General features: G+C 49.7%; 8 non-coding genes across 8 annotated transcripts; all 8 read left to right on the top strand.

Moving 5' to 3' along the window:
• Window positions 1–395: 395 nt before the first annotated feature.
• Window positions 396–586, top strand: LOC142694409 (U2 spliceosomal RNA). Its single transcript, XR_012862651.1, has one exon. It is a non-coding gene; the product is annotated as a U2 spliceosomal RNA (small nuclear RNA).
• Window positions 587–1874: 1288 nt separating this feature from the next.
• On the top strand, window positions 1875–2065 carry LOC142694757 (U2 spliceosomal RNA). The gene has a single exon (XR_012862938.1). It is a non-coding gene; the product is annotated as a U2 spliceosomal RNA (small nuclear RNA).
• Window positions 2066–3353: 1288 nt separating this feature from the next.
• Window positions 3354–3544, top strand: LOC142694756 (U2 spliceosomal RNA). The gene has a single exon (XR_012862937.1). It is a non-coding gene; the product is annotated as a U2 spliceosomal RNA (small nuclear RNA).
• A 1296-nt stretch (window positions 3545–4840) lies between these two features.
• LOC142694755 (U2 spliceosomal RNA) lies at window positions 4841–5031 on the top strand. Its single transcript, XR_012862936.1, has one exon. It is a non-coding gene; the product is annotated as a U2 spliceosomal RNA (small nuclear RNA).
• Window positions 5032–12659: 7628 nt separating this feature from the next.
• Window positions 12660–12850, top strand: LOC142694754 (U2 spliceosomal RNA). Its single transcript, XR_012862935.1, has one exon. It is a non-coding gene; the product is annotated as a U2 spliceosomal RNA (small nuclear RNA).
• Window positions 12851–14134: 1284 nt separating this feature from the next.
• Window positions 14135–14325, top strand: LOC142694753 (U2 spliceosomal RNA). The gene has a single exon (XR_012862934.1). It is a non-coding gene; the product is annotated as a U2 spliceosomal RNA (small nuclear RNA).
• Window positions 14326–15621: 1296 nt separating this feature from the next.
• Window positions 15622–15812, top strand: LOC142694752 (U2 spliceosomal RNA). The gene has a single exon (XR_012862933.1). It is a non-coding gene; the product is annotated as a U2 spliceosomal RNA (small nuclear RNA).
• A 1268-nt stretch (window positions 15813–17080) lies between these two features.
• On the top strand, window positions 17081–17271 carry LOC142694751 (U2 spliceosomal RNA). Its single transcript, XR_012862932.1, has one exon. It is a non-coding gene; the product is annotated as a U2 spliceosomal RNA (small nuclear RNA).
• Window positions 17272–17442: the final 171 nt, after the last annotated feature.

Here is a 17442-nt window from a genome sequence, read left to right as displayed (position 1 = left end):
AAGCCTGGGCCCAGGCAGTGTTGGTCAGTGCTGCTCAGCAGGCAGCACTGGACTGGACTGGATTACAGCTGATACAAGGTGTGAAGGAACAAGGGGTGGCTGTGGGCATGCACTTGCTGCCGCTGCCAGTGTTTATCTGCATGGCAGCAGGGCATTTGGGCGTTGCCAGGAAGGCGTTTTTATGTAGATTCCTCCTCTTTCAGCACTGCATTGTGGTGCAAGCAAAAGAAGCAAATCCTGTCTGGCTTCCTCTCCGGCCTTTATTCACCTCCCGTGTAGCTGTGAGTGTGTGAGCCTGCAGGGCCCCATGGAATTGCCTAGAAGTAGGCTGAATCGCTGCAAGGGCTGAACAGCAGTATCGGGCAGGCTCGGGCAACGCGCGGCCCGTTCGGGTTATCGCTTCTCGGCCTTTTGGCTAAGATCAAGTGTAGTATCTGTTCTTATCAGTTTAATATCTGATACGTCCCCTATCTGGGGACCATATATTAAATGGATTTTTAGAACAGGGAGATGGAAATAGAGCTTGCTCTGTCCACTCCACGCATTGACCTGGTATTGCAGTATTTCCAGGACCGGAGCACCCTTTCCTTATGTGTTGACTAAAAGCAGATTCCAAAAGTGTTTTTTGTCTTTGCTATTGTTTCTGTCTTTCTGAAGGGATCTCCCCTTTTAATCCCATTATTTCAACACCTGTTGGACAATGCATGAGTGATAATGAGCTCATTGATTAAATGCAATTAATGAATAGATTGCCACCTCTTGTTGTGTGTCGTCTGTGTTTCTGTGTTTCCGGCATTTCACATTGGAACACCTCATTCACCTACCTTGTCTTCTCTCCGCCCTCCCTTTTAGGTAAGTTAAAGAGCTGCACCTGAGCCAGCCACTGATTGATTGATTGATTGATTGATTGATTGATTGATTGATTGATTGATTGATGCAGCACAACAGTCAAATAGTGGAGTGGAGTAGGGGAACAGCAAACAGCCAATAAAGCAGCCCGCCCGCTCGCCTGCCCGCCACAATGGACCTACCTGTGTACACTAGATGGATGTGATGGAATGTACTGTCGTCCCTACATTTCAAGAAGAAGTAAGAATTGCAGTTGCAACAAAGCCTTGCTTGCCTACAAAGAGAGCAGCAATTTGGATTTGTTACTATGTTACCTAGAAGAATAACAAACTGTGCAAGGATGGAGGTTGTAGGAGCAAGGAGAAGTTGTCTGTAAAGTTGGTGGATGCCTATTTTCCATTTTGCAGTCCCTTGTCTCCCTCTTGTGGCCTCCTGGAGGCAACTAGCTGTGCAAAAAAAAGACATCCTGGCGGCCGGCTGTTGCAGTGTTGCCCTCTCAGGCAACACTGAGTGACTGACTGAGCCTCACCGTCTTATATAAAGTTCAGACGGAACTTTGCACGTGTCATAGTGGAGCCCTCAGGATTCCAGAGCCAGCTTTCTGACATCATAATGGGGCCTCAGAGATAAAAGCCTGGGCCCAGGCAGTGTTGGTCAGTGCTGCTCAGCAGGCAGCACTGGACTGGACTGGATTACAGCTGATACAAGGTGTGAAGGAACAAGGGGTGGCTGTGGGCATGCACTTGCTGCCGCTGCCAGTGTTTATCTGCATGGCAGCAGGGCATTTGGGCGTTGCCAGGAAGGCGTTTTTATGTAGATTCCTCCTCTTTCAGCACTGCATTGTGGTGCAAGCAAAAGAAGCAAATCCTGTCTGGCTTCCTCTCCGCCCTTTATTCACCTCCCGTGTAGCTGTGAGTGTGTGAGCCTGCAGGGCCCCATGGAATTGCCTAGAAGTAGGCTGAATCGCTGCAAGGGCTGAACAGCAGTATCGGGCAGGCTCGGGCAACGCGCGGCCCGTTCGGGTTATCGCTTCTCGGCCTTTTGGCTAAGATCAAGTGTAGTATCTGTTCTTATCAGTTTAATATCTGATACGTCCCCTATCTGGGGACCATATATTAAATGGATTTTTAGAACAGGGAGATGGAAATAGAGCTTGCTCTGTCCACTCCACGCATTGACCTGGTATTGCAGTATTTCCAGGACCGGTGCACCCTTTCCTTATGTGTTGACTAAAAGCAGATTCCAAAAGTGTTTTTTGTCTTTGCTATTGTTTCTGTCTTTCTGAAGGGATCTCCCCTTTTAATCCCATTATTTCAACACCTGTTGGACAATGCATGAGTGATAATGAGCTCATTGATTAAATGCAATTAATGAATAGATTGCCACCTCTTGTTGTGTGTCGTCTGTGTTTCTGTGTTTCCGGCATTTCACATTGGAACACCTCATTCACCTTCCTTGTCTTCTCTCCGCCCTCCCTTTTAGGTAAGTTAAAGAGCTGCACCTGAGCCAGCCACTGATTGATTGATTGATTGATTGATTGATTGATTGATTGATTGATTGATTGATGCAGCACAACAGTCAAATAGTGGAGTGGAGTAGGGGAACAGCAAACAGCCAATAAAGCAGCCCGCCCGCTCGCCTGCCCGCCACAATGGACCTACCTGTGTACACTAGATGGATGTGATGGAATGTACTGTCGTCCCTACATTTCAAGAAGAAGTAAGAATTGCAGTTGCAACAAAGCCTTGCTTGCCTACAAAGAGAGCAGCAATTTGGATTTGTTACTATGTTACCTAGAAGAATAACAAACTGTGCAAGGATGGAGGTTGTAGGAGCAAGGAGAAGTTGTCTGTAAAGTTGGTGGATGCCTATTTTCCATTTTGCAGTCCCTTGTCTCCCTCTTGTGGCCTCCTGGAGGCAACTAGCTGTGCAAAAAAAAGACAGCCTGGCGGCCGGCTGTTGCAGTGTTGCCCTCTCAGGCAACACTGAGTGACTGACTGAGCCTCACCGTCTTATATAAAGTTCAGACGGAACTTTGCACGTGTCATAGTGGAGCCCTCAGGATTCCAGAGCCAGCTTTCTGACATCATAATGGGGCCTCAGAGATAAAAGCCTGGGCCCAGGCAGTGTTGGTCAGTGCTGCTCAGCAGGCAGCACTGGACTGGACTGGATTACAGCTGATACAAGGTGTGAAGGAACAAGGGGTGGCTGTGGGCATGCACTTGCTGCCGCTGCCAGTGTTTATCTGCATGGCAGCAGGGCATTTGGGCGTTGCCAGGAAGGCGTTTTTATGTAGATTCCTCCTCTTTCAGCACTGCATTGTGGTGCAAGCAAAAGAAGCAAATCCTGTCTGGCTTCCTCTCCGGCCTTTATTCACCTCCCGTGTAGCTGTGAGTGTGTGAGCCTGCAGGGCCCCATGGAATTGCCTAGAAGTAGGCTGAATCGCTGCAAGGGCTGAACAGCAGTATCGGGCAGGCTCGGGCAACGCGCGGCCCGTTCGGGTTATCGCTTCTCGGCCTTTTGGCTAAGATCAAGTGTAGTATCTGTTCTTATCAGTTTAATATCTGATACGTCCCCTATCTGGGGACCATATATTAAATGGATTTTTAGAACAGGGAGATGGAAATAGAGCTTGCTCTGTCCACTCCACGCATTGACCTGGTATTGCAGTATTTCCAGGACCGGTGCACCCTTTCCTTATGTGTTGACTAAAAGCAGATTCCAAAAGTGTTTTTTGTCTTTGCTATTGTTTCTGTCTTTCTGAAGGGATCTCCCCTTTTAATCCCATTATTTCAACACCTGTTGGACAATGCATGAGTGATAATGAGCTCATTGATTAAATGCAATTAATGAATAGATTGCCACCTCTTGTTGTGTGTCGTCTGTGTTTCTGTGTTTCCGGCATTTCACATTGGAACACCTCATTCACCTTCCTTGTCTTCTCTCCGCCCTCCCTTTTAGGTAAGTTAAAGAGCTGCACCTGAGCCAGCCACTGATTGATTGATTGATTGATTGATTGATTGATTGATTGATTGATTGATTGATTGATTGATGCAGCACAACAGTCAAATAGTGGAGTGGAGTAGGGGAACAGCAAACAGCCAATAAAGCAGCCCGCCCGCTCGCCTGCCCGCCACAATGGACCTACCTGTGTACACTAGATGGATGTGATGGAATGTACGGTCGTCCCTACATTTCAAGAAGAAGTAAGAATTGCAGTTGCAACAAAGCCTTGCTTGCCTACAAAGAGAGCAGCAATTTGGATTTGTTACTATGTTACCTAGAAGAATAACAAACTGTGCAAGGATGGAGGTTGTAGGAGCAAGGAGAAGTTGTCTGTAAAGTTGGTGGATGCCTATTTTCCATTTTGCAGTCCCTTGTCTCCCTCTTGTGGCCTCCTGGAGGCAACTAGCTGTGCAAAAAAAAGACAGCCTGGCGGCCGGCTGTTGCAGTGTTGCCCTCTCAGGCAACACTGAGTGACTGACTGAGCCTCACCGTCTTATATAAAGTTCAGACGGAACTTTGCACGTGTCATAGTGGAGCCCTCAGGATTCCAGAGCCAGCTTTCTGACATCATAATGGGGCCTCAGAGATAAAAGCCTGGGCCCAGGCAGTGTTGGTCAGTGCTGCTCAGCAGGCAGCACTGGACTGGACTGGATTACAGCTGATACAAGGTGTGAAGGAACAAGGGGTGGCTGTGGGCATGCACTTGCTGCCGCTGCCAGTGTTTATCTGCATGGCAGCAGGGCATTTGGGCGTTGCCAGGAAGGCGTTTTTATGTAGATTCCTCCTCTTTCAGCACTGCATTGTGGTGCAAGCAAAAGAAGCAAATCCTGTCTGGCTTCCTCTCCGGCCTTTATTCACCTCCCGTGTAGCTGTGAGTGTGTGAGCCTGCAGGGCCCCATGGAATTGCCTAGAAGTAGGCTGAATCGCTGCAAGGGCTGAACAGCAGTATCGGGCAGGCTCGGGCAACGCGCGGCCCGTTCGGGTTATCGCTTCTCGGCCTTTTGGCTAAGATCAAGTGTAGTATCTGTTCTTATCAGTTTAATATCTGATACGTCCCCTATCTGGGGACCATATATTAAATGGATTTTTAGAACAGGGAGATGGAAATAGAGCTTGCTCTGTCCACTCCACGCATTGACCTGGTATTGCAGTATTTCCAGGACCGGTGCACCCTTTCCTTATGTGTTGACTAAAAGCAGATTCCAAAAGTGTTTTTTGTCTTTGCTATTGTTTCTGTCTTTCTGAAGGGATCTCCCCTTTTAATCCCATTATTTCAACACCTGTTGGACAATGCATGAGTGATAATGAGCTCATTGATTAAATGCAATTAATGAATAGATTGCCACCTCTTGTTGTGTGTCGTCTGTGTTTCTGTGTTTCCGGCATTTCACATTGGAACACCTCATTCACCTTCCTTGTCTTCTCTCCGCCCTCCCTTTTAGGTAAGTTAAAGAGCTGCACCTGAGCCAGCCACTGATTGATTGATTGATTGATTGATTGATTGATTGATTGATTGATTGATGCAGCACAACAGTCAAATAGTGGAGTGGAGTAGGGGAACAGCAAACAGCCAATAAAGCAGCCCGCCCGCTCACCTGCCCGCCACAATGGACCTACCTGTGTACACTAGATGGATGTGATGGAATGTACTGTCGTCCCTACATTTCAAGAAGAAGTAAGAATTGCAGTTGCAACAAAGCCTTGCTTGCCTACAAAGAGAGCAGCAATTTGGATTTGTTACTATGTTACCTAGAAGAATAACAAACTGTGCAAGGATGGAGGTTGTAGGAGCAAGGAGAAGTTGTCTGTAAAGTTGGTGGATGCCTATTTTCCATTTTGCAGTCCCTTGTCTCCCTCTTGTGGCCTCCTGGAGGCAACTAGCTGTGCAAAAAAAAGACAGCCTGGCGGCCGGCTGTTGCAGTGTTGCCCTCTCAGGCAACACTGAGTGACTGACTGAGCCTCACCGTCTTATATAAAGTTCAGACGGAACTTTGCACGTGTCATAGTGGAGCCCTCAGGATTCCAGAGCCAGCTTTCTGACATCATAATGGGGCCTCAGAGATAAAAGCCTGGGCCCAGGCAGTGTTGGTCAGTGCTGCTCAGCAGGCAGCACTGGACTGGACTGGATTACAGCTGATATTGTAGACACTGAAGCGCCTAGGGAGAGTGTCAGGGACTGCAAGGGGTTAAGAAAGGATGGAACGGTTTAAAATAATGCCCAGGATCAGGATTGGTCAACAAGGGGTAAGAGGGGCGTGGTTAAGAAGATATAGGGCAGAGGTTTGGAGCAGGAAGCCCTCTTACCTTCAAGCTGCAGTGGAAGAAACACCTTTGCTGCTGCTGTGGAGATTCAGAGCGTGGTCGTTAAGAAGATGGCAGAAGAACTGTTGCGGAAGGTGGCACAGCGGGTAGCGGCAGAGGGGCCTGCCTGGCTGGAATCCCTGTTGGAGGAAGGAGAGAGGCGAGGAGCTGATCGGGGCACGGAACAGTCGGGAGCGGCTACCCGAGGTAGGCCGCAGCGCGTTACACGCCCTCCGGTTAGACTAAGCCCTAGCCCTGTTGCTATGAGGGGTGCTGTGACTGCTGCACAGTCATGCGGTGGTCCCAGCAGGTCCCCTAGGCCTATGTCGACGGGTGCTTCGTCGGTCGACATAGTGCCCCCCTCCCCCCCCGTCCACTCGTCGCGCTGGCGTCCTTCCCCATGGCGGTAAGAGGGCGGCTGTTAAACCGGCACGGGCACGGTACAACCCGCCTCGAGCTGCTGATGCGGGCGCGGAGGCAGCGGCCGACTATCGTGACAGTGGGGTGAATATGGCGGACTCAGGCGACTGGTCCGACATGGTCGCTTACCATGCGGCATGTTCACAGGAGCTGGGACTTGCTTCTGGGGCCTGTGTGCAGCCGGGGTCGGCGCCATCTTTCCCCGTGCTGTTCTCTACGCAGCCAGAATTGGCGGCGGGGGGAACAGGGGCGGGACGTCCTGGCAGGCGCAGTGCAGCCAGGACACAAGATGGCGGCGCACGAAAAAAGAAGATGGCGGCGGGTGCGGGGAGGCGGACGGTGAGCAAGCAGCCCAGCCAGGGGGCGGGGGCTTCTGCGGTGCCTGTCGCTTCTCCACTCCGGTCCCCCCCGGGCCCCTGTCAGCACGGGTCAGGGGCAGGGGGGGAGTGTGCTAGGAAAGATAGGAGTGAGGGTGTTTTGGATGCTATTTGCCCTTCTCCTGCCTTGTCATCTTTCTCTCCTGCAGGTCCAAGAAGGGAGCGTTCCAGGCGAGGGAGGAAACGCCGGGCTGGTGGACATCGCCGGCACGGCCATCATGGACGTCGCAGGTCAGGTGACGGGAAGAGGCGTGGTCGACGGTATTCCTCGTCTTCCAGCGATGGTTTCTCCTCCTCGTCTGCGACGACGTCCGCATCATCCGGATCATGGAGGAGGTCGTCGAGGAGATCCTCACGGCCGCAGAGACGCAGTCGACGCCGGGAGGTGCAGCGCTTGTCGGTGGATCAGGAGCAGCTGTCCCAGGTTGTACCTCCCGCCGGGCCGGTGGAGGAGGTGCAGGCCGTGGTTCCAGTGCCGCGGCAAGTGGCTGAAGGACCCTCTGGAGTCGGTGGGACCTCTGGGAGCGGTGAGTCGGCCTGCGGTGACGCATGGCTTAATAAACCTAATGCAGCGGGTGCGGATTTGATTTCTGTTTTAAAAGCCGTGGTGGCTGGGTTGAAAGTGAATGAGGGAACGTCGTGTCCCTCTGTGCCACCAGAGGGAGCTATGCCCCCGTCTGAGAAAGAGAATGCTTTAGCTAGTTTGACGTTTAGAGATTCATTGTTTTGTGGAGTCGCTCCTCTCGGGACTCATTTGTCAGCTGAGGTCAAGGACAAGATTTGGAGGAATGAATTTGTGGATATTTGGTCCTTGGTCTCGGTGGAGCAGGTGACTGTCGACAAGGAGCGGGGCTTTGAGAGAGGTTCGGATAGGAAAGCAAAAGTAGCAAAAACATTTGGCAACTGGGTACAGTGTTACGCTACACTGGCTCATGTTATTTGCCAACGCTACCCTGGAAAAGGGGCCGAGTTGTTTGTCTATTTTGACACAATTTTCAGCGCCCACAGGCTGCACGGTGGTGCGGCCTGGTGGCGATATGATGAAGAATTTCGGCGACGTTTGGCTTTGTCGCCTGAGATTAGTTGGGCGACGAAGGCAACGGACGTGTGGTTGCAGCTTATTTTAGCGCAAGGGAGTAGGCAACAACGCCCCTTTCCCAGTGCGGCCGCAGCGCCGGGCCCCGCCCCTGGAGTTGCGGCCGCTAGGCCCACAGGTGCCTGTTGGCTCTACAATGAGGGCCACTGTCGTTTCTTTGCCACGTGCAAATTTCGACATGAATGCTCCATCTGTGGGGGCGCTCATTCGGCGCTCCGGTGTTTCCGGAGAGGTAAGCAGCCGGTCAAGGCACCTCCTTCCGGCGCAGCGGAGAACGCCGGTGAACGTGCTCGAGATGGGCCCATGGTTAGAGCGGTACCACAGGAGGCGGGAAGCAGAGGTGCTCACTAACGGGTTTTCGTTTGGTTTTGAGATTCCTTTTGAATATTCTGCGACATTGTCATTGGCTGACAATTTGAAGTCGATCAATGAGAATGTGGGCATTGCGCGGCTAAAATTAGCTAAAGAAGTGGAATTAGGAAGAATGGCAGGTCCATTCAGCGAGCCGCCGTATACGAATCTGCGAGTTTCCCCCCTTGGTTTAGTTCCAAAGAAGGAACGAGGAAAGTTTAGGCTGATTCATCACCTTTCTTTTCCTCGCGGTGGTTCTGTTAATGACGGTATTTCTAGGGCGGAGGCGGCGGTTTCGTATACGTCTTTTGATGTTGCAGTAAGGTTGGTACAGGCGGCTGGACAAGGGGCGTTGTTAGCCAAATCTGATATTGAAGCGGCCTTTCGTTTGCTGCCGGTTCATCCGGAGTGTTTTCACCTGCTGGGTTGTTGTTTAGACAAAGGGTTTTACGTGGATATGTGCCTTCCTATGGGTTGTTCAATATCATGCAGTTACTTTGAGATGTTTGCGTCATTTTTAGAGTGGGTAGTTCGTTTGGAGTCTGGTTGTGACTCGGTCATTCATTATCTGGATGATTTTCTTTTTGTGGGCCCGGGGGGGTCGGGGTTGTGCAGCACGTTGCTGAGAGTGTTTCGACAGGTGATGTCGCGTTTCGGGGTACCTATTTCCGAGGATAAGACGGAAGGTCCTGTAACGGTTTTGTCATTTTTGGGTATCGAAATAGATAGCGAGCGGATGATTTTTCGGTTGCCGGATGATAAATTGGCAAGGCTAGTGACGCAGGTTGACCAGGTCATGGGGTCGAAAAAAGTGACGTTAAAACAGTTACAGTCGTTAATGGGATTGCTGGTGTTTGCTTGTCGTATAATTCCAATGGGTCGTGTTTTTTCTAGGCGTTTGTCTTTAGCCACTAGAGGTATCTCGAAGCCAAATCATTTTATCCGGGTAACCTCTTGTATGAGGAAGGATTTGTTTGTCTGGCATTCCTTTTTGAGTTCGTTTAACGGGAGGTCGGTGTGTCAGGACGCTGAGTTGTCTAATGTAGATTTGGAATTATTTACGGATGCAGCCGGAAGTGATGGTTTTGGAGCAATTTTGGGCCGAAGTTGGTGTAGATCCCCTTGGCCCTTGCATTGGAGTGATTTGGGAGTCTTACGTAATTTAACGCTATTGGAATTGTTTCCTATTATAGTTGCAATAGAGTTATGGGGTAGCGTGATGGTGAACAAGAGGATTGTATTTTGGACAGACAACATGGCGGTGGTGCATGCGGTGAACGGGTTGTCGTCTAGTTCGTTGCCGGTATTAGCTTTATTAAGACGGTTGGTTTTGAAGTGTTTGCGTTTGAATGTGTGGTTTCGTGCAAAACATGTTCCGGGTGTCAGTAATGTGATGGCTGATGCTTTGTCTCGTTCACAGATGTCCCGGTTTCGGGAATTGCACCCGGCAGCTTTGGCAGAAGGGGTGTCCCCCCCCCCTTCACTTATGGGCCCTGGTCGAGGACAACTTATGAGACTGTTGAGGGGTTCGGTGGTACCGGCGACTTGGAAGAGTCATTGCAGAGCGTGGGATCGGTGGTTGGAGATTGCGGGGAATGACTTCCCATCACAGGAGGGGTGTCACCTGGACGTCACGTTAGCAAGTTTGGTACAAATACGTCAGGAAGGGGGTAGTGCGGCCACGGCGAGCAAGTTTTTAGCAGGAGTGGCCTTTATGTTAAAATTGTGGGGATGCAGAGATGTTACAAAAGAATTTGTAGTTCGGCAGTCTTTAAAAGGGTGGAAAAAAGAGGCGTGTTCAAGGGACACGAGGCGGCCAGTATCTTTTTCACTTTTGGGTCGGCTTCTAGCCGTTTTATGTTTTGTGTGTCGGGATGAATATGAAGTGTCCTTGTTCGGCGCGGCGTTTTCGTTGGCTTTCTTTGCCGCGTTACGGGTTAGTGAGCTGGTTCCGCACAGAGTAAGTGCGAGCGGTGGTCTTCTCGGATCGGATGTAGTAACGTTGGGAGATTCTCTCAGGGTCTGTGTGCGGAGGTCAAAGACTGATGTGGTAGGAAAGGGGGCTTGGCTGTCGATTGGGAGGATTGGGGGGCAGTATTGCCCGGTAAAATGGGTCCAGGAATTCGTGTTGGTCCGAGTGCCCGGGACTCAATTCTTGATCCATCAGGATGGATCCGCGATGTCGCGTTTTCAATTTGAGGCGATTTTTAAGGCCGGCTTGAGGTATCTAGGTTTGCCGCCGGGCGATTTTGGTACACATTCATTTAGGATAGGTGCGGCAACTGAGGCGGATGCCTTGGGTTTGGATTCAGCGGCTATCATGAGTCTGGGTAGATGGCGCTCTAATAGCTATAAGTCATATGTGCGACCTGATCTGGTTTTAAAGATGGTGTAAGCTGGAAGTTTTCATAAGAAAGTGTCGCCCCCTCCCCTTCCCCCCCCCCCTGTTTTCCTTCCTGTTACATGGAGTGTTATGTTAACCCTGCCGGTAATTTTCATTTGACCGGAATGTAGCTTAATTTCTTTGTTAGGGTTGCGGCGCCCCCAAGTGTGGATCTTGGGGCATTCGTATGTGCACTGGGCAGCGGTTCGAGCGGGTCGAAGGCCATTAGGTCCGAATTTGGGCCTCGCACAGGCCGACGTCCATTGGAGAGGTGTCCGGGGATTACGGTGGGTGCAGTTACTGCCAGAAGTAGTGGCAGTTACAAGGCACACGTACGGACCTGTTGTCCTAATCATCCATGCGGGTGGAAATTATATCGGCCAAGTGAAAATGGCGGAGTTATTGTCAATCATACGAACTGATTTGGCGCGTTTTCGGGATCTGTTCGCCCGTTGCGTGATAGTTTGGTCCGAAATAGTGGCGCGCACGGTGTGGCGAGGAGCGAGGAATATGGCAGCGTTGGAGAGAGTGCGCAGGTTAATTAATGTGCGGGTGTCGCGGTTCATTCGCTCTATAGGGGGGATCGGGTTGCGACACCAATCCCTGGAGGGGGATAATGCAGATCTGCTGGCGCCGGATGGAGTGCATCTGAATGATATCGGGCTCGATATCTTTTTACTGGATCTCTTGGATGGTGCCGAGAGAGGGTTGGCGTTGCTTGGTGGGGGTGGTCGGGGGACTGAGTAGGTTTCTCAGTTCCCCCTTCTTGGCGGAAAGTACGGCAGATGAAGACGGAGGTAGCACCCTACATGCCTGATGGAGACAGGGAGCATCGGCATTTCAGGAGGAGAGAAAATAAATAAATATATATATGTCTTCATGCCGATGGTTGTAAATAATAATAAAGCTGTGGCCACTTCCACATTTGCATAAAGAAGGTGTTGGTGTGTTAATTCAAAGAAGGATGGTTAAGGTCCTGGGCAGGTAAAGTGGATAATGGGTCCTTGCAGTCTTGTAGACACTGAAGCGCCTAGGGAGAGTGTCAGGGACTGCAAGGGGTTAAGAAAGGATGGAACGGTTTAAAATAATGCCCAGGATCAGGATTGGTCAACAAGGGGTAAGAGGGGCGTGGTTAAGAAGATATAGGGCAGAGGTTTGGAGCAGGAAGCCCTCTTACCTTCAAGCTGCAGTGGAAGAAACACCCGCCCTCCCTCCCCTGGTGGTTTTGGTTTTGTTTTTAAAAAAAAAAATTTTTCTACGGTTATATTCTTGTTCTGGCGTTTTTCTGGTTTTTTCGTAGATGTCACAGCTGGCGGAAAGTACGGCAGATGAAGACGGAGGTAGCACCCTACATGCCTGATGGAGACAGGGAGCATCGGCATTTCAGGAGGAGAGAAAATAAATAAATATATATATGTCTTCATGCCGATGGTTGTAAATAATAATAAAGCTGTGGCCACTTCCACATTTGCATAAAGAAGGTGTTGGTGTGTTAATTCAAAGAAGGATGGTTAAGGTCCTGGGCAGGTAAAGTGGATAATGGGTCCTTGCAGTCCAAGGTGTGAAGGAACAAGGGGTGGCTGTGGGCATGCACTTGCTGCCGCTGCCAGTGTTTATCTGCATGGCAGCAGGGCATTTGGGCGTTGCCAGGAAGGCGTTTTTATGTAGATTCCTCCTCTTTCAGCACTGCATTGTGGTGCAAGCAAAAGAAGCAAATCCTGTCTGGCTTCCTCTCCGGCCTTTATTCACCTCCCGTGTAGCTGTGAGTGTGTGAGCCTGCAGGGCCCCATGGAATTGCCTAGAAGTAGGCTGAATCGCTGCAAGGGCTGAACAGCAGTATCGGGCAGGCTCGGGCAACGCGCGGCCCGTTCGGGTTATCGCTTCTCGGCCTTTTGGCTAAGATCAAGTGTAGTATCTGTTCTTATCAGTTTAATATCTGATACGTCCCCTATCTGGGGACCATATATTAAATGGATTTTTAGAACAGGGAGATGGAAATAGAGCTTGCTCTGTCCACTCCACGCATTGACCTGGTATTGCAGTATTTCCAGGACCGGTGCACCCTTTCCTTATGTGTTGACTAAAAGCAGATTCCAAAAGTGTTTTTTGTCTTTGCTATTGTTTCTGTCTTTCTGAAGGGATCTCCCCTTTTAATCCCATTATTTCAACACCTGTTGGACAATGCATGAGTGATAATGAGCTCATTGATTAAATGCAATTAATGAATAGATTGCCACCTCTTGTTGTGTGTCGTCTGTGTTTCTGTGTTTCCGGCATTTCACATTGGAACACCTCATTCACCTTCCTTGTCTTCTCTCCGCCCTCCCTTTTAGGTAAGTTAAAGAGCTGCACCTGAGCCAGCCACTGATTGATTGATTGATTGATTGATTGATTGATTGATTGATTGATTGATGCAGCACAACAGTCAAATAGTGGAGTGGAGTAGGGGAACAGCAAACAGCCAATAAAGCAGCCCGCCCGCTCGCCTGCCCGCCACAATGGACCTACCTGTGTACACTAGATGGATGTGATGGAATGTACTGTCGTCCCTACATTTCAAGAAGAAGTAAGAATTGCAGTTGCAACAAAGCCTTGCTTGCCTACAAAGAGAGCAGCAATTTGGATTTGTTACTATGTTACCTAGAAGAATAACAAACTGTGCAAGGATGGAGGTTGTAGGAGCAAGGAGAAGTTGTCTGTAAAGTTGGTGGATGCCTATTTTCCATTTTGCAGTCCCTTGTCTCCCTCTTGTGGCCTCCTGGAGGCAACTAGCTGTGCAAAAAAAAGACAGCCTGGCGGCCGGCTGTTGCAGTGTTGCCCTCTCAGGCAACACTGAGTGACTGACTGAGCCTCACCGTCTTATATAAAGTTCAGACGGAACTTTGCACGTGTCATAGTGGAGCCCTCAGGATTCCAGAGCCAGCTTTCTGACATCATAATGGGGCCTCAGAGATAAAAGCCTGGGCCCAGGCAGTGTTGGTCAGTGCTGCTCAGCAGGCAGCACTGGACTGGACTGGATTACAGCTGATACAAGGTGTGAAGGAACAAGGGGTGGCTGTGGGCATGCACTTGCTGCCGCTGCCAGTGTTTATCTGCATGGCAGCAGGGCATTTGGGCGTTGCCAGGAAGGCGTTTTTATGTAGATTCCTCCTCTTTCAGCACTGCATTGTGGTGCAAGCAAAAGAAGCAAATCCTGTCTGGCTTCCTCTCCGGCCTTTATTCACCTCCCGTGTAGCTGTGAGTGTGTGAGCCTGCAGGGCCCCATGGAATTGCCTAGAAGTAGGCTGAATCGCTGCAAGGGCTGAACAGCAGTATCGGGCAGGCTCGGGCAACGCGCGGCCCGTTCGGGTTATCGCTTCTCGGCCTTTTGGCTAAGATCAAGTGTAGTATCTGTTCTTATCAGTTTAATATCTGATACGTCCCCTATCTGGGGACCATATATTAAATGGATTTTTAGAACAGGGAGATGGAAATAGAGCTTGCTCTGTCCACTCCACGCATTGACCTGGTATTGCAGTATTTCCAGGACCGGTGCACCCTTTCCTTATGTGTTGACTAAAAGCAGATTCCAAAAGTGTTTTTTGTCTTTGCTATTGTTTCTGTCTTTCTGAAGGGATCTCCCCTTTTAATCCCATTATTTCAACACCTGTTGGACAATGCATGAGTGATAATGAGCTCATTGATTAAATGCAATTAATGAATAGATTGCCACCTCTTGTTGTGTGTCGTCTGTGTTTCTGTGTTTCCGGCATTTCACATTGGAACACCTCATTCACCTTCCTTGTCTTCTCTCCGCCCTCCCTTTTAGGTAAGTTAAAGAGCTGCACCTGAGCCAGCCACTGATTGATTGATTGATTGATTGATTGATTGATTGATTGATTGATTGATTGATTGATTGATGCAGCACAACAGTCAAATAGTGGAGTGGAGTAGGGGAACAGCAAACAGCCAATAAAGCAGCCCGCCCGCTCGCCTGCCCGCCACAATGGACCTACCTGTGTACACTAGATGGATGTGATGGAATGTACTGTCGTCCCTACATTTCAAGAAGAAGTAAGAATTGCAGTTGCAACAAAGCCTTGCTTGCCTACAAAGAGAGCAGCAATTTGGATTTGTTACTATGTTACCTAGAAGAATAACAAACTGTGCAAGGATGGAGGTTGTAGGAGCAAGGAGAAGTTGTCTGTAAAGTTGGTGGATGCCTATTTTCCATTTTGCAGTCCCTTGTCTCCCTCTTGTGGCCTCCTGGAGGCAACTAGCTGTGCAAAAAAAAGACAGCCTGGCGGCCGGCTGTTGCAGTGTTGCCCTCTCAGGCAACACTGAGTGACTGACTGAGCCTCACCGTCTTATATAAAGTTCAGACGGAACTTTGCACGTGTCATAGTGGAGCCCTCAGGATTCCAGAGCCAGCTTTCTGACATCATAATGGGGCCTCAGAGATAAAAGCCTGGGCCCAGGCAGTGTTGGTCAGTGCTGCTCAGCAGGCAGCACTGGACTGGACTGGATTACAGCTGATACAAGGTGTGAAGGAACAAGGGGTGGCTGTGGGCATGCACTTGCTGCCGCTGCCAGTGTTTATCTGCATGGCAGCAGGGCATTTGGGCGTTGCCAGGAAGGCGTTTTTATGTAGATTCCTCCTCTTTCAGCACTGCATTGTGGTGCAAGCAAAAGAAGCAAATCCTGTCTGGCTTCCTCTCCGGCCTTTATTCACCTCCCGTGTAGCTGTGAGTGTGTGAGCCTGCAGGGCCCCATGGAATTGCCTAGAAGTAGGCTGAATCGCTGCAAGGGCTGAACAGCAGTATCGGGCAGGCTCGGGCAACGCGCGGCCCGTTCGGGTTATCGCTTCTCGGCCTTTTGGCTAAGATCAAGTGTAGTATCTGTTCTTATCAGTTTAATATCTGATACGTCCCCTATCTGGGGACCATATATTAAATGGATTTTTAGAACAGGGAGATGGAAATAGAGCTTGCTCTGTCCACTCCACGCATTGACCTGGTATTGCAGTATTTCCAGGACCGGTGCACCCTTTCCTTATGTGTTGACTAAAAGCAGATTCCAAAAGTGTTTTTTGTCTTTGCTATTGTTTCTGTCTTTCTGAAGGGATCTCCCCTTTTAATCCCAATATTTCAACACCTGTTGGACAATGCATGAGTGATAATGAGCTCATTGATTAAATGCAATTAATGAATAGATTGCCACCTCTTGTTGTGTGTCGTCTGTGTTTCTGTGTTTCCGGCATTTCACATTGGAACACCTCATTCACCTTCCTTGTCTTCTCTCCGCCCTCCCTTTTAGGTAAGTTAAAGAGCTGCACCTGAGCCAGCCACTGATTGATTGATTGATTGATTGATTGATTGATGCAGCACAACAGTCAAATAGTGGAGTGGAGTAGGGGAACAGCAAACAGCCAATAAAGCAGCCCGCCCGCTCGCCTGCCCGCCACAATGGACCTACCTGTGTACACTAGATGGATGTGATGGAATGTACTGTCGTCCCTACATTTCAAGAAGAAGTAAGAATTGCAGTTGAAACAAAGCCTTGCTTGCCTACAAAGAGAGCAGCAATTTGGATTTGTTACTATGTTACCTAGAAGAATAACAAACTGTGCAAGGATGGAGGTTGTAGGAGCAAGGAGAAGTTGTCTGTAAAGTTGGTGGATGCCTATTTTCCATTTTGCAGTCCCTTGTCTCCCTCTTGTGGCCTCCTGGAGGCAACTAGCTGTGCAAAAAAAAGACAGCCTGGCGGCCGGCTGTTGCAGTGTTGCCCTCTCAGGCAACACTGAGTGACTGACTGAGCCTCACCGTCTTATATAAAGTTCAGACGGAACTTTGCACGTGTCATAGTGGAGCCCTCAGGATTCCAGAGCCAGCTTTCTGACATCATAATGGGGCCTCAGAGATAAAAGCCTGGGCCCAGGCAGTGTTGGTCAGTGCTGCTCAGCAGGCAGCACTGGACTGGACTGGATTACAGCTGATACAAGGTGTGAAGGAACAAGGGGTGGCTGTGGGCATGCACTTGCTGCCGCTGCCAGTGTTTATCTGCATGGCAGCAGGGCATTTGGGCGTTGCCAGGAAGGCGTTTTTATGTAGATTCCTCCTCTTTCAGCACTGCATTGTGGTGCAAGCAAAAGAAGCAAATCCTGTCTGGCTTCCTCTCCGGCCTTTATTCACCTCCCGTGTAGCTGTGAGTGTGTGAGCCTGCAGGGCCCCATGGAATTGCCTAGAAGTAGGCTGAATCGCTGCAAGGGCTGAACAGCAGTATCGGGCAGGCTCGGGCAACGCGCGGCCCGTTCGGGTTATCGCTTCTCGGCCTTTTGGCTAAGATCAAGTGTAGTATCTGTTCTTATCAGTTTAATATCTGATACGTCCCCTATCTGGGGACCATATATTAAATGGATTTTTAGAACAGGGAGATGGAAATAGAGCTTGCTCTGTCCACTCCACGCATTGACCTGGTATTGCAGTATTTCCAGGACCGGTGCACCCTTTCCTTATGTGTTGACTAAAAGCAGATTCCAAAAGTGTTTTTTGTCTTTGCTATTGTTTCTGTCTTTCTGAAGGGATCTCCCCTTTTAATCCCATTATTTCAACACCTGTTGGACAATGCATGAGTGATAATGAGCTCATTGATTAAATGCAATTAATGAATAGATTGCCACC

Source organism: Rhinoderma darwinii (genome assembly GCF_050947455.1).
Source record: "Rhinoderma darwinii isolate aRhiDar2 chromosome 5 unlocalized genomic scaffold, aRhiDar2.hap1 SUPER_5_unloc_46, whole genome shotgun sequence".
NCBI lineage: Eukaryota > Metazoa > Chordata > Amphibia > Anura > Rhinodermatidae > Rhinoderma > Rhinoderma darwinii.
This window is presented reverse-complemented; position numbering and strand designations above follow the sequence as displayed.